The sequence below is a fragment of the Tasmannia lanceolata genome, unplaced genomic scaffold (genome assembly GCF_043159265.1).
Source record: "Tasmannia lanceolata isolate RefF3 unplaced genomic scaffold, GAP_Taslan_0.1 ptg000002l, whole genome shotgun sequence".
NCBI classification, from domain to species: Eukaryota; Viridiplantae; Streptophyta; class Magnoliopsida; order Canellales; family Winteraceae; genus Tasmannia; species Tasmannia lanceolata.
This window is the reverse complement of record NW_027518679.1, coordinates 16,450,163-16,466,292: the sequence shown is the minus strand read 5'-3', so window position 1 is coordinate 16,466,292 and position 16,130 is coordinate 16,450,163. Positions and strand designations below refer to the sequence as shown.

Below are 16,130 nucleotides of genomic sequence, written 5' to 3'. Positions count from 1 at the left end.
ACCAAGAGTCCCTAGGCGGTATGATCTACCGTAATAAGTCCACGCGGAGTCGGCCGTGTCGGCAAGGGGAACAAGCTAGTGGGAGCTGGAGTGCCCTAGGTTTAAATGAAATTGATATGATAAGAATGTAGCAGATTTATAATTGTTCCTATTGTTATTGAATTATTCTTTTTCAGTTATTAGTACATTTGTTCACCTTAAAATGATTTTTCTATTCAATTGCAGAAAATTTTGGTAAATCATTATTCTGGAAAATTACAACTGTCATATTTATAATATATGGATCTTGATCTGTTGTTTTAAATTGAACTCTTATACTGGTTTAGTTTCTATCATCCTGTTGACCCTATTTTTCTCCCCAAGACTAGAGAGCGTTAATGAGAGTGCATTTGCGCACGAAGACATTTAGGAGCGTAGGGGATGGGAGCGATCAAATAAGGGGACGATACAACTTGGTCGACACTTTTAATCTAGTTTAGCTTGTCTAGTTGAGATTTTATTCAGATGATTAATTATTTTAAGTGAATGTTATGTAAGGGAACATTATTGGGATTGGAATAAGAATGATGGTTGTTTAATTTACATATATGGTTTAAAAAAATATATATATATATATATATATATATATATATATGTGAGTATTTTGACAGGTGTTTGCTCGCAGCAATCCGGTCACAGAAATCGGGTCGTTACAATCATCCTTCTCTTAGAGGAGAAAGGTCTTCTCCCTATAGGGAGTCCCTGAGAAGAGATCTTAAAGGGACCTTTAGAGAGTCTCTGGAAAGAGATTCTAAAGGGATTTTCTTTCGTCTTCCTTTTTGGGGAACCTTCATCTTTATCATCCTTCTCCTAGAGGAGAAAGGTCTTCTCTTTTTAGGGAGCCTCTGGGAAGAGACCCTAAAGGGACCTTCAGAGAGTCTCTGGAAAGAGATTCTAAAGAGATTTTTTTTCGTCTTCCTTTTTGGGGAACCTTTATCTTTATCATTTTTCTCCTAGAGAAGAAAGGTCTTCTCCCTTTAGGGAGTCTTTGAGAAGAGATCTTAAAGGGATCTTTATAAAGTCTCTGGAAGATATTCTAAAGAGATTTTCTTCCGTCTTCTTTTTTGAGAACCTTCATCTTTAACATCTTTCTCCTGGAGGTATTCTCCCTTTAGAGAGTCTCTGAGAAGAGATCCTAAAGCGACCTTTAGAAAGTTTCTGAAAGAAATTATAACGGGATTTTCTTCATCATTCTCATGAAAGAGAAAGGTCTTCTTCCCTCTGAGAAAATCTACAAAAAGAAAGAAAGAATAAAAGGAAACAGTTAGCCAGTAATCCTTCTCACCTTTCTCTCTTCTCTTTCTTCTTTTTCTCCTTTCGCGTAGCTTTTTCTCTCCTCATTTCGATTTTTTTCCAAAGGATATTTCCTTTTCGTAGCTTTTTATCCCCTGGATTGAATCCCTTCTCAAAAGGACCTTTCTTCTATTTATAGAGCTTCCTTAGACTAGTTGGTTATTGCCAACTCATCCCTTATCTTCGATTTCACGATCTCCACTTTCTCTTTTTTGACCCGACCCAACTAATTTGGGGCAAAGGCTTAGTTGAGTTGAGTTGAGTTGTGGGTGCCACCTCATCCATATCTTTGGTTCCACAATTTCAACTTCCCTCTTTTATGTGAAGTTGCATAACTCCATTTTTTGAAGTGGATGACTCTATTCATTCGCGAGACTTCTTCTTTTCCACAAATTTAGGAATCTCTTTTCCTTTACTCGTCCGACTCTCTTTTTTTTTCTTTTTTTTTTATTAAAGTGTATAACTTCATGTTTATCCCTTTTACTTTTGAGAATAACATTACGCATAACCACCTCTATTTTCTCTCTTGTTATCTTATTAAGGGATTTTACATTTATCCCTTTTTATAAAATTTCGAGTTCAACAGTATGTTCAGCATATTTTAAGGGTAAATGCCAAAAATAAAGTTCCTTTTATGCTCCTTCCTGAAAGACACTTCTATGGCCCCACTTTTGCCTCGTTTACACGATTGGATCCATTGATTCAAACAGCAACAATGTCCGACCAAATGCCATTGAGAACACCATGATCTCATGACCTAGGCCCTTGATCCTTAAAGCCTCGCTGACGGTTCCACCAAAAAAGCTAAACCATTGAGGAGTGGACTTTTGTAGTCATTTATCGTACGCATGGGATATTCCAACTACCTCCAAGGTACACATGCCATGTGTGAACCATGATTGGTGCAAACATAGCCAAAAAAATAATTACCTACAAATGGACAATAAAAAAGTTCCCCCAAAATATGAGCAATGGCCAATCAAATCAAAAGCCCCAATCGTCATACACGTGTGCTACGAGTAAAATGGAGACATTCAGCATGACATCCCAAGCGACAAGAACCACAGTAGCATTTTCCTTTGCATGTATGTAGCAAATTCCTACTCGCAAACTAAAACAAACAATCACTGCACCAATAATTTAAATAGTAGTATACTTAGTAACAAGAGAACTATCAAGATTGTTTTTTATTAAGATAAAAAAAATAATCAGTCAATTACATGTTTTTTGAAAACGAGACTTAAATAACAACATTAATAGAAGACACTTAAATAAATTTAAAAATAAAAACCACGAATTTTCTAATACAACAAAAAATACAAAAGAATCTTTCATTTTTTTTAATGGTACAAAAGAATTTTTGACACTATGGAAATTTGGAAATGAGAAAACATTTCTAGCACGATCTCATTGTGCGAGAAGTTGTCTACCAAAGGACTAGGAATTCGATCAGACCATACTCAAGAAAGCAGAACAAATGGTGTCTAGATTTTATGACAACCTTATTTCAAAGAAAGGGAAATGGGAGAAGCAAAATTCAACATGTAATGAATATCGGGCAAGTAGACACCATTTGTAACAATACTTCTTTTATTGCAATGCACACGATGGAAGATCTAGGACTAAAAATATGGAAAATGCGGGTCAATAAAGAGAAAATTGATGATATGAAAACAAAAAGAATTGTGACACTTGACATAGAATCATAATGCTTTGTTCGAAGGCAATGAGATTCTAATAAGATTCAGTTGATGGAAAGATCTCAGATGGTAATATTTCCAACAAAACCAAAGATATCCCTTATTTTTTTTATGAATCAATGGTAAAAGAAAGAAAGAAAAAATTCCCAAAAACTTATGTGTTACTTGTTCAACTAAGTTAACACGATTGGCCCAACAGATGTAGGTACTTAATGGACCACATTACTCAATTTAATATTTACAAGATAACAAGAATAATGATACTTGCACTCCTTACTCTTTAATTAATTTATTTTTTGGTGAAGTTTTATGCCTCAACCTTGAGGTCGCAAGTTCAATTCCAGCTTACCTACCAAAAAATAATAATATTGATAAAAATAGTATCAGCTGATTCATTGAACTCAAAGATTCCTTAATTCCATCACAATTGTTCAAGTGTAATTAGGGGTATTCTAGTCATTACTCTGTATGTGAGGGGTATGATTGTCATTGTACTTGGTTGCCCTAGTTGTGTCTTATATATACATCATTTTACATGGGAGCTCCCTAGTGGAGTCTCACCATCTTCTCCACTCCTCTTCTCCTTCTCTTCTTCTAACCCTAACTCTATTCTAACATGAAAAGTCCTCTCTCTCTCTCTCTCTCTCTCTCTCTCTCTCCGGCCACTTCTCTCTTTACTTCTTTCTCCCTTCTCCGGCCACCGTCCGGCAACCCCTTCCGACCACCCCCAACAGCACATTCTCTTTCTTTTCCTCTTCTTTTTGCCACAAACCCTTCTTCCTAGCCATAACTCCATAATCCTTACAGCCTAACCCTTATTTTGGCTCCCTAAACCCTAAATCCCCCTTGTAAATACCATTCGTAGATCCATTCAAACCTTCCAAAACAAAAAAAAACAAAGAGAAAACAAAACAACAAAACAGCCCTCTTTTTTGCCTATAATTTCCCTTGTTCTTCTCCTCAATCCCTACACCTCTCCTTTTTGTTCTAACTCCCCAAATCTTTTCTCCTCTCTAACTCCACACTCTTTGAGTTCGTTCTAGTTCTTTTCCCTCTTCTCTTTATGTCTTGAGTATCCGCCCCACCCCCCCCAGGTTTTCTTCCACTCCATCCATCTATTTCATGTGTTATTCTATGTCATTTACGTTGTTCTTCAAGGCACATACCAAGTGTTTGGTGAAATGTCTGACTTGCTCGTCTTCTTTTGGTTGCAAGTTAAGAGCCTGTCAGCTTTAACTTGAGGGGGAGTGTTAGCATGTAGTTCTTCTTGTGTTGTCGTTTCTTTTTTGAGAGAGTGTTGTCCTCCTTGTTGTCCTTTCTTAAGGGGGAGTGTTACGTTGTCATATAGTTCCATGATGGAGTGGCCTCTTGTCTTGTTGTCTTCTATGTTCTCTTGTTGTCTTCTCTCTTGTCTTGTTGATTTCTTCTCTTGTTGTGTCATGTTATCTTGTATTCTCCGGCTCATGTAGTCTCTCCCGAGGAGTGTGGTTGTGCTCCATAGTCAGCCTTGTTGTCTCCTCCTTACATTGTTCGTTCTCTTGTGTCTTTGCATTCTCGGTTTTATGCCTTATCCTCTCTTTTCCAGGCGATGATTCCAAATACCATCGTTGGTCGGCTCTCTTACAGGCGATAGTCTTTTCCCGTCGACCTCTCTTTTCCGAGCGATGGTGACCCCATCGTTGGTCGGCTCTCTTACAAGCGACGGCTTAGTTTTCCGGTCGACCTCCCTTTTTTCCCGGACGATGGCTTCCCCATCGTTGGTCGGCTCTCTTACAGGCGATGACTTTGTTTTCCCGGCGACCTCTCTTTTCCGGGCGATGGTTTCCCCATCGTTGGTCGGCTCCCTTAGAGGCGACGGCTTTGTTTTCCCGTCGACCTCTATTTTCCAGGCGATGGTTTCCCCATCGCTGGTCGGCTCTCTTGTAGGCGACGGGTTTGTTTTCCCGCCGACCTTCCTTTTTCTTCTCTACACCTTATTCTTTCAAGGCGACGGTTTCCCCGTCGACCTTGTCTCTGATGGTTTCCCAATCAGTGGTTATCTTCTCTTAGCGTTGTGCTGCTTCGCCGATGTTCATTATGCGCACCTTTGGTGTGCTCTTTTTTGCCCGCGGACCATTGATGTTCCTGCCAATACCATGGCACCTCCATTGCTCGTGATATGCAGATCTGTTCGTTGTGCTCTCATTCAAGGAGAGGCACTGTTTGATTGCTCTTGTTGTTGTGCTACTTTAGGGAAGGTGCTCCTTTTGATGGTTGTTGATCTCGATGCCGTTCATTGTGGCCGTTGCTCTCCTTCATTTTTTATTATGCTTTCATTATGTATTCACCACAGCAGCTTGAGTGTTATACCAAGCCGGATATGTGTATGTGCTTATTGTACTTTTTGTTGTATGGTCCTTTGTTGTACTTTTAGTTGTTGTTGTTGTCTCCCTTATAGCAAACAGGAGATCCATAGTGTATACGCTCCAGCTTGAGGGGGAGTATTGAAGCGTAGTTAGGGGTATTTTAATCATTACTGTGTAGGTGAGGGGTATGATTGGCATTGTACTTGATTGCCCCCCTAGTTGGTAGTTGGTCCTTATATATACATCATTTTACATGGGAGCTCCCTACTGGAGTCTCACCATCTTCTCCACTCTTCTTCTCCTTCTCTTTTTTTTTTTTTTTGAAAAATTTAAAATCAATAATCTCCATTCCTCTTCTCCTTCTCTTCCTCTAACCCTAACTCTATTCTAAATTTCTAACAACAACGTTGTTTAAATCTAAATGAATTTGGGTAAAAGCCAAACCATTTCAAGAAAAAAAGGGTAAAAGACATTTCCATTTTAATGTCGGTTCAGCTGATGGTAAACATGATTCGTTCTTCTAGTCAGAATGACGCAAAGTGGATTTGGGAGAGCAGAGAAAGAGGTTCTTGATTGCTTAATGGGTTTCTTGATTTCTTGATGGGTTTCTTTAAAATGTATAAAGAAGGGTTCTAGAAGGCTATAGATTTGATAAGGAAAGGGAAACGAATGACAATTATTGGTTCTTGAATGGTTGGGTGGTTTATAGGTTGAGTAATCGGGAAAATGGAAGGTGAAAGGATATGTGGAAACGGGGAAAAGGAGATGTGGAAAAGGGGAAAGAGGAAAGGTAAAGGTGTTGTCAAGAGAAAGATCTGGAAAAGGGAGGGGAAAGGAAAATAAAGTAGGAGAACGAGAGATAAAATACCAAGAATCACTCCAGATTACTCTAAGACTTCGCACCCTCGGGTTGGGTGTCACACCTAGACGATCCAAGAATAAAGGCGGGGCTCAAAAATTTAGGTTTCCTACATAGATGTAATCAAGAATCACTCCCTTGCGCAAAGAAGGCATCACACCATTTAAGAAACCAAGAAAATAAACTCTGAATTGCATTAATCAATCCATATCCATAAAAGGGTCAATGGTCTTACAATACACTATCCAAGAAACCAAGAAAGTAAACTCACAATTTTTTATTAATCCCACCATATCATAAAACGCTAATGGGTTTACATTTATACCCTCTAAGGTGGTCGACCAAGATGGGCTATTCCCACTTGTCAAATTTTTTAAATTAAAATAAAATAATTAAAAGGCTTATCTCTTAGACTCCTATCCCCTTAGAAATCCCCTAAACTCTATCCTAACAACTTCCGACTAATCTTATCCTAATCCACTTGGAACTCTACATAAAATCTGATTTTTTATTAAAATTAAAATATATAAAGAAATACCCTAAAATTAAGGACTCCACTTGCACCAGCCAGGGATAGGCAGTAGGCCCTCCCTACATATCGAGACCCCAAATAGAAGGGAATTCCCCACTTTCGAAAATTTTGGCCTGGGCAAAATGATACAAATATCCCTCTCCTCTTGCAGTTGTCTTTTCCATGGGTTTATTCATGGGAAGTGGTCCATGTGGACCACACGTGGTTGCAAACAGCTCGAGCTCTAATAGAGGATTTTTAGTTCATGGATGGCCCTCCATCATTGGTCCACGCTTGGGCAGTGTTTGATTGAACATTATATCTCGGCAGCCGTTGGCATTTTGAAGGAATTTCAAATGCCAATCCTCGTTTGGTTGCCAATATTGCATAGAATTTCCAATAGTCTCCTAGACATGTTTCCTAGATAATTATTGCATGTCTGCCCATGTGGCATTAATGTCCCCTCCTAACTTTCAAACCAAATTTTACAAAAAAGGTAGAATTTGGTTGAAAAAACTTGGGAATGGTGCTTTTTCTCACTCTCTCTCTCTCTCTCTTTACTCCCCCTCTCTTCTCTCTATATTGGTAATTACACCCCTACTTAATTCCCCTACTCGCCGAGTTTATGCCACCAACCAAACACTATTGTAAGTCTATTCCACTATTCTCCGAGAGGTAATTCTAAATATATCCAATGCTTGTCTCTTCCCTTTTGACTTCTTATTCCACTACTCTTCGAGCCTATAACGCACATCCAAACATACTTAGGAAGGCTCAACATTGTCAAGAGCATTGGTTGATATGCTTTGGACAAAGGTTCTAGTTGTATCCATAAGGCCAGAGGTTCTGGTTGTTGACTAAGCAGCAGCGAGCAAACCTCATATTTCCACAGGCATGTTCTCAATCAATTGTGATTCCATTCAAGCAATAGAGGTGCCTTAGTGCCTAGGACACATCCAGCATTCCACACAGTACCTCAGAAGCTCAAGATCTCTGATCTCACGACATTGTTGACAAATAGAGGGCATCTTGGGTCGCCTTGGCGTCAACTTACATCGCTTAGGTAGCCTGCGCTGAACTACCAGTTGTGACTCCAATTCTAGCAGTTGATTAGTGAACCTCGAAAATAACGCATCCTTGGGGACTTGCGTAACTCTTCCCGCAAAGATGCGATCGCATCAGGAAGACAAGATCTCACCAAAGCTCTGATACCCCAAATGATGCAAGAGAGATCTAGGAGAGAAGAGAATTAGATTCTTGATTGCTTGATGGGCTTCTTGAATTCTTTACGGGTTTCTTGAAAAATGTTTAAAGAAGGGTTCTACTATTCTAGAAAGCTATAGATCTGATAAAGGGTAAAGATCAATATCGGGCGGGGGGGGGGGGGGGGGATTGACAATTATTCATTCTTGAATGATTGGATAGTTTATAGGATGAGTAAGAAAATAGATCGGGAAAAGGGAAGGTCAAAGGGAATGTGGAAAAGGGAAAAGAGGAAAGGTAAAGGATTTGGTGGAGAGAATGATGTGGAAAAAAGAAAGGAAAATAAACTAGGATTCATATCAAAAGAAAAGGAAAATAAACTAGGAGAACGAGAGATAAATTACTTGGAATCACTCCAGATTGCTCTAGAGCTTTGCACCCTCAGTTTGTAACGTGACTCCGTAGTCTAGGAGTCACAACTAGACGATCCAAGAACCCCTAAGGCATCACACCACGATCTAGGCGTGACACTTGGAAGGAAGGCTTCTCACCCTCAAGAATCTAGGTTTCCCACCTAGATGTAGTCAAGAATCACTCTTGCATAAAGAAGGCATCACACCACAATCTAGGCAGCATACCTAGACAATCCAAGATGGCTAAGACGTTGCACCGCAGGTTGTGGCGTCACACCACAGTCTAAGTTTACCACATAGATGTAATCAAGAATCACACTTGCACAAAGAAGGCATCACACCATTCAAGAAACTAAGAAAGTAAACTCGCAGTTTTTATTAATCCCACAATATCATAAAAGGCCAATGGCTTTACAATTTTTACCCTTCACAGTGATTGACCAAGATGGGCTATTCTCACTTGTCAAAATTTTCAAAGTAAAAAAAAAGGATAATTAAAATAATTATCTCTTAAACTCCTATCCAATGTTACTTGGAACGCGGTTCGTTCCAGCACGTGGTACAGGAACGGGTACGAGGTACGATAGTAGCCCGGTCCGCGGTATGATGAGGGTATATATATAATTTCATATATTTTTACAAGATGTCATTCCATAGTACACACTACATACATTTAATACACAAAATATAAAAAACTCATGTATGTCATACATATTTTTTTCAAAAAGAAAGTTCTCGTTGGAATATATGAATATCCTTCCATAGTCCATACTACATCCATTTAATAAAAAAAACCTCATGTATGCCCTACATATTTTTTTCAAAAATAAAGCTCTAGTTCCAATTCATCCCAAAATATATAAAATTTGTAGCTCTCTCTCCATCTCTCTCTTAGTCTATATGCATCTCTCTCTTTCTCTCTCGCGGGTCGCCGCGATTTGTCATTTTTTGTGATCTGGGTCGCTAGCGAACCACGTTTGGGATCGTGCGACCCCGGATCGCGGATCGGAGGGCGGATGGTGAATCCGGTAACTATGTCTATCCCCTTTCCTAAACTCCATCCTAACAACTTCTAACTGATCTTATCCTAATCCATTTATACCCTCCAAGGTAGTCGACAAAGATGGACTATTCCCATTTGTCGAATTTTTCAAATTAAAATAAAATAATTAAAAGACTATTCTTTTAGAGTCCTATCCCCTTAGAAATCTCCTAAACTCTATCCTAACAACTTCCAAATCTGCTAGAACTCTAAATCAAATCTGGTTTTTTATTAAAAACTAAATAGATAAAACAAATCTCATAAAATTAAGAACTCCACTTGAGCCAATCAGGGGTAGGCCCTCCCTGCATATCGACAACCCAAAATGAGGGGAGAATTCCTCATTTTCAAAAAATTTGGTGTAGGGCCAAATGATACAAATACTCCTCTTGCGGTTATCTTTTCCAACCATGAGCTAGATAGTCAACTCAAAACAGCTCATGTAGGCCCCGCTTGAATGCAAACAGCATGGGCTCCACTAGAGGGCTTTTGGATCAGTGTTTTAAAACTCGGCGACTCGGCTCGGAACTCGGCCGAGTCGACGCGGATTTGCAATGGCCACGTTTTGGTGTCCCAGACACGGCGAGTCCTGGCCGAGTCTTGGCCATTTCGAACACCCACCATTTGCCGCTGAAAAACCCTGTATATCCTAAATTGCGAAGAAGAAGAAGATGGAGGAAATGATATATCCGGCCTTCTTTTTTACTTGGGGCAGCCCCTCTAGTGTTAAATAATAGTAAAATATTATAACAAAAAGTGGTGTCCAAGTAAAATATGAGGGCAAGCAAATACATCACTTACGCAAAAGCAATGCACTATTTTATTTTATTTTATTTGGCAGTGTAATGCCAGCCCCTCTTTTGCTTCTGTCTTATCCTCTCTTTCCCATCACTAAAAGTGCCTCGTTTTTGCTACCAGTACAGTCATTTGACTCATCTTGTCTTTTAGTAATTTAAATAGGTATCAAATTTTATTGCAACTCCCAATTTTTCAAAAGAAAAGAAGAGACATGTTGGATTTGTGCAATTATTCAAGGGCAGTCATAAATTCACCCCCATTCATTACCGTATTCACCCCCTATTTTTCAAAATGGATTGTCCAGCTCACACCTAGAATGATCAAAACTGTCCACCTGATGGGCCACAATCTATTAGGTTGTGCCCCAAAAATCATTTACATAGGATGATCCTAGCCGTCTGATCTATAGAGGCTTGATTATATGGAGTTTCTCTATAGATCGGAGGGCTAGGATCATCCTATGGAAAAGATTTTTGGGGCACAACCTAATTAGATTGTGGCCCATCAAATGGACAGTTTGGATGATCCTATGGTATGGGCTGGACAGTCCATTTTGAAAAATAGGGGGTGAATACTGTAATAGAAGGAGGTGAATTTATGACCGCCCTTATTAAATCATGGTGTTGCTGATATCACTCCCCTAAATCTAAAGACCCGTTTGGATTGCATGAATTTTATGTAAAAGTTTGGAAAGAAAAAATATTTCTAAATTTTCTTACATCTTTAACACTTGAAAAAAAAAAGGTAACTTAAAGTATTAAGGTTGTGGCTCATCAAATGGACGGTTTGGATCTTTGGATCATCCTATGGTGTGTGTCCAAATTTTTTTCAAAAAGTGCAGTACTACCCACACTAGGATAATCCAAACCGTCCATTTGATAGGTCACATATAGTCCAAAATTTTTTCAAAAATGTTGTACTGCCCATACCATAGGATGATCTAAACCGTCCATTTGATGGTCACATCTTGTATTTTTTTATATTTATTTTTTTATAAAAAAAAAAAATTACATCTCAGACTCTCAACCGCGTTCTTGGCCGCGTCCGCGCCGAGTTGACTAGGTTTTTCTTTGGCCGCATTCCGCATCAGATCCGCGTTTTTAAACACTGTTTTGGATCCTTGATGGCCCTCCATCACGGAAAGACAGAACTTTCCAACCATGAGCTAAATAGTCAACTCAAAACGATCCTTACCCTCATAACCTTAACTAAAACTTCCATGGCAATATTTACATGAAAACTAGCCTTTGATTCCGGTCACGTTCAACACTCCCATTATATATTAGTTTCCTTTAAAAATGCATGTATGAATAGTAGGCTTCTCATAAACTACCAATCTCAAATTCATCAATGCACTACACATGCAAATTTACAAGTTCCATACAATGTAACCCATGATAGGCTCAATCATATCAAAACCAGTGCCATTTGTAATTAAAAATTAGATGACATAAAGCTATCCTTCATTTGAAGTTTCACATGATTTCCAGTCTTCCACAACCACATCATAAGTATCACTAAGAATTGTAAGAAAATACAGCAATTACGTACCAGACCTTCTCAATCCTTAACCAGATAGCTTCCATTCCAACATTTCATCTGTCGCAAAAGACCTGTTGTAATTCAACTTCAGTCCATTTTCTCTTATCTCACCAATGTAAATCCTTAAATGATAGGCTAACCCAATAAAGATACTGAAATATTGTAAAAAAATAAATGGGTTCGCAGTCCATCCATATTTCACATGGTGTTTTGGCGGATGGATTCGGGAAGCACTCTTTTTTGCATTCGGCTGATAAAAAGTCAAATCATAATAAAATTCTGAGGCCCTGTTTGGATTATAGGAAAAATATTTCTAAAAGCACCTACTTTTTTAACACATGAAAACAGACGATTTGAACTAACCCTAACAAAATTTTACTTAGAGCGGTCTTCAATTTATGATATATCCCTTTAAATTAACTATAATCACATCATTTCCCTCTAAATGGTGGTAAAGAAGGCTTTTTGAAGAAAAAGTTAGGCCCTAAAGAAACACATTTGAAACTACTCAATCACGGATAAAAGCTCGAGGAAAGAAATTCAAAACCCTAGATATTTTGGACATTAAACATTTCCCTAACTCTCAAAATCAACAATATAAGAACGAGAGAAAGGGAATATGGTTAAAAAAAAAAAGGTATTGTACATTCAATTAAAAATGTAACTAACCCTAGAAATGCATCAGATCGGATGTCCCTATAAGCAACTCTAACAATCAAAGATTTCAGGGCAAATGGATTAAAAGACGGAACGTTGTGGAGAAATAAAAAGCTGACCTTGTGTGTGTGAAATTTCACTGATATATGTGTAGGCGGGAATGAGGGAATAAAGGTTTGCGTGTGATTTGCGAAGGAGAGAAATGGCATTTTGTCTTTTGTTTGGGCTGCTTCCTGGTAATTTAAAATTAGCGCGGGATGGAGTTAGACTTTTCACGAAACTAACGGGCAGTCGGACTACAGCAAACTGTTATTGGTAAGGCCTTGATCCAATGATCGTAGGCCTTTGATCCATCAAGCGCGATTTAGGGTTCTGTCAAGAGAGTTTTGATATTGATATACCAAATGAACGTTTTGGATCATCCTATGTGTGGCCATACAGTACCTTTTGAAAAATGCGGGACAATTTGCTCTTACACCAGACAGAATCTACCTCTATAAGTGGGAGTAAGGTCCCAACTGGACCCGGCCCGCATCGACTAGTAGTACTTATAGTCAACGTCTCTAATCTGGATGAGTGGAATGAAGGGAAGGGTCAATCCTTGCTTTAGAGGGAATAGGGGTGAAACGCGCTTTCGGGTTAGTCTTTTACTTACAAGGATAGGGAGAAAGATGAAGATCTTGTTGTGGCATTCTAACGAACATAATCCTTTTCTCATGGTGCTATTCACATTCATTCATCAGGACCTGAAAATAACTTGGGTCAGTTTAGAAATAATGGGTCTAAGGTTGGGTCAGGTTTTAGGTTGAAAAGCCTGACTTAATCTTGGGTAAGGCCGGGTTTAAAGAAAAAAAAAAACTGAAATCTAATCGGACTCATATAGGTGTACGGCGACTTTCTTAAATATCTCTTGAATAACATGGCAAATTTGTTTCCAATACGTTGATATAATTGTTTTCATTGAGGTGATCTTATTTGTGATGTGAAAAAATAGTTTCCTTTTAAAATGTATGCACTTGATGGGATTTTTTGAGAGGATTTGTTGTTTTCTACAATCTTTGGAATTAGACAATACCATGCGCTAAAAAATAAAAACTCGTCTCGAACCAACCCGAGAAACTATCTCAGGTAGGCTCGGGTTTATAAATCTTGGGTTTCCCCATAAAAATTAGACCTGACCCGACCCGAGGAAATTTTCCGAGCAGGGTAGGGTTTTAGAAAACCCGACCCACCTTGGGAGAGCTAAAGATCATCGCATGGGAATGATTTCTTGGGCGCAGCCTATTAATGTTGTAGCCTGTCAAATGGATGGTTTGGACGATCCTATGGTGTGGGCCGTGCAGTTCTTTTTGAAAAATACTCGAGGCCTTACACCATACAAAATCTCCTAACATGTTCAATAGTCTTATTATATATTAGTTTCCTTTAAAAATGCATGTATGAATAGGCTTCTCATAAACTACCAATCTCAAATTCATCAATGCACTACACTTGCAAATTTACAAGTTCCATACAGTGTAACCCATGATAGGCTCAATCATATCAAAACCAGTGCCACATGTTATTAAAAATTATATGACATAAAGCTATCCTACATTTGAAGTTTCACATGATTTCCAGTCTTCCACAACCACATCATAAGTATCACTAAGAATTGTAAGAAAATACAGCAATTACGTACCAGACCTTCTCAATCCTTAACCAGATAGCTTCCATTCCAACATTTCATCTGTCGCAAAAGACCTGTTGTAATTCAACTTCAGTCCACTTTCTCTTATCTCACCAATGTAAATCCTTAAATGATAGGCTAACCCAATAAAGATACTGAAATATTGTAAAAAAATAAATGGATTCGCAGTCAATCCATATTTCACATTGTGTTTTGGCGGATGGATTCGGGAAGCACTCTTTTTTGCATTCGGCTGATAAAAAGTCAAATCAGAATAAAATTCTGAGGCCCTGTTTGGATTACAGGAAAAATATTTCTAAAAGCACCTACTTTTTTAACACGTGAAAACAGACGATTTGAACTAACCCTAACAAAATTTTACTTAAGAGGGGTCTTCAATTTATGATAATATCCCTTTAAATTAACTATAATCACATCATTTCCCTCTAAATGGTGATAAGAAAAGGCTTTTTGAAGAAAAAGTTTGGCCCTAAAGAAACATATTTGAAACTACTCAATCACGGATAAAAGCTCGAGGAAAGAAATTCAAAACCCTAGATATTTTGGACATTAAAAATTTCCCTAACTCTCAAAATCAACCATATAAGAACGAGAGAAAGGGAATATGGTTGAAAAAAAACAAGGTATTGTACATTCAATAAAAAATGTAACTAACCCTAGAAATGCATCAGATCGGATGTCTCTATAAGCAACTCTAACAATCAAAGATTTCAAGGCAAATGGATTAAAAGACGGAACGTTGTGGAGAAATACAAAGCTGACCTTGTGATTGTGAAATTTCACTGATATATGTGTAGGCGGAAGAGGCGGGAATGAGGGAATAAGGGTTTGCTTGTGATTTGCGAAGGAGAGAAATGGCATTTTGTCTTTTGTTTGGGCGGCTTCCTGGTAATTTAAATTTAGCGCGGGATGGAGTTAGACTTTTCACGAAACTAACGGGCGGTCGGACTACAGCAAAATGTTATTGGTAATGCCTTGATCCATTGATCGTAGGCCTTTGATCCATCAACCGCGATTTAGGGTTCTCTCAAGAGAGTTTTTGATATTGATATAGCAAATGAACGTTTTGGATCATCCTATGTGTGGCCATACAGTACCTTTTGAAAAATGCGGGACAATTCGCTCTTACACCCGACAAAATCTTCCTCTATAAGTGGGAGTAAGGTCCCAACTGGACCCGGCCCGCATCGACTAGTAATACTTATAGTCAATGTCTCTAATCTGGATGAGTGGAACGAAGGGAAGGGTCAATCCTTGCTTTAGAGGGAGTAGGGGTTAGTCTTTACTCAAAAGGATAGAGAGAAAGAAGAAGATCTTGTTGTGGCATTCTAACGATCATAATCCTTTTCTCATGGTCATTCATCAAGACCCGAAAATAACTTGGGTCAGTTTAAAAATAATGGGTCTAAGGTTGGGTCAGGTTTTAGGTTGAAAAGCCCGACTTAATCTTGGGTAAGGTCGGGTTTAAAGAAAAAAAAAAACTGAAAACTGATATCTGACCGGACTCATATAGGTGTTCGGCGACTTTCTAAATATCTCTTGAATAACATGGCAAATTTGTTTCCAATACGTTGATGTAATTGTTTTCATTGAGGTGATGTTATTTGTGATGTGAAAAAATAGTTTCCTTTTTAAATTTATGCACTTGATGGCACAAATTTAGAGATTTTTTTAGAGGATTTGTTGTTTTCTACAATCCTTGGAATTAGACAATATCATGCGCTAAAAAATAAAAACTTGTCTCGACCCAACCTGATGATGCCAAATTTCGTACCTGAGAATTGGGCGAGGTTACTGATGAATCCGGCCGTTTGGATTGGTAGAACTTGGATCTATGGGTGCCTACGCTCACAGAAAACAACGTTAGAAGGGCCCCCGGAGGGGGACTTCGGGTGCACCCTCTGACGCTCAAGTCAGAAATCGGCATCAACAGTATCCAAGTAATACTAATTCATAAAAAAAAGAGCGTTTATGGGGTGGGGGAGGATGCGACTAAACTTGGTTTTCCCAAGTTGCCTACGTACCCCTTCTTAAGGAT

At 38.6% G+C, this 16,130-nt stretch overlaps 1 protein-coding gene across 7 annotated transcripts in view; it reads right to left on the bottom strand.

The window, feature by feature from the left end:
* Positions 1 to 15,002, bottom strand: part of RECQ4A (DNA helicase (RECQl4A)) — a 49,731-nt gene extending 34,729 nt beyond the window's left edge. Inside the window, exons 1-3 of one of the 7 annotated variants that reach the window (XM_077382215.1) lie at positions 14,855 to 15,002; positions 14,084 to 14,145; positions 11,755 to 11,816 (exon numbers count right to left, since the gene is read on the bottom strand). The gene's annotated coding sequence lies outside the window, so the exon portion shown is untranslated. Of the gene's footprint in view, positions 1 to 11,754; positions 11,817 to 12,414; positions 12,436 to 14,083; positions 14,146 to 14,747; positions 14,819 to 14,854 lie in introns of those variants that run through there. The other 6 variants (XM_077382375.1, XM_077382457.1, XM_077382610.1 and 3 more) reach the window with 6 other exon arrangements.
* Positions 15,003 to 16,130: the final 1,128 nt, after the last annotated feature.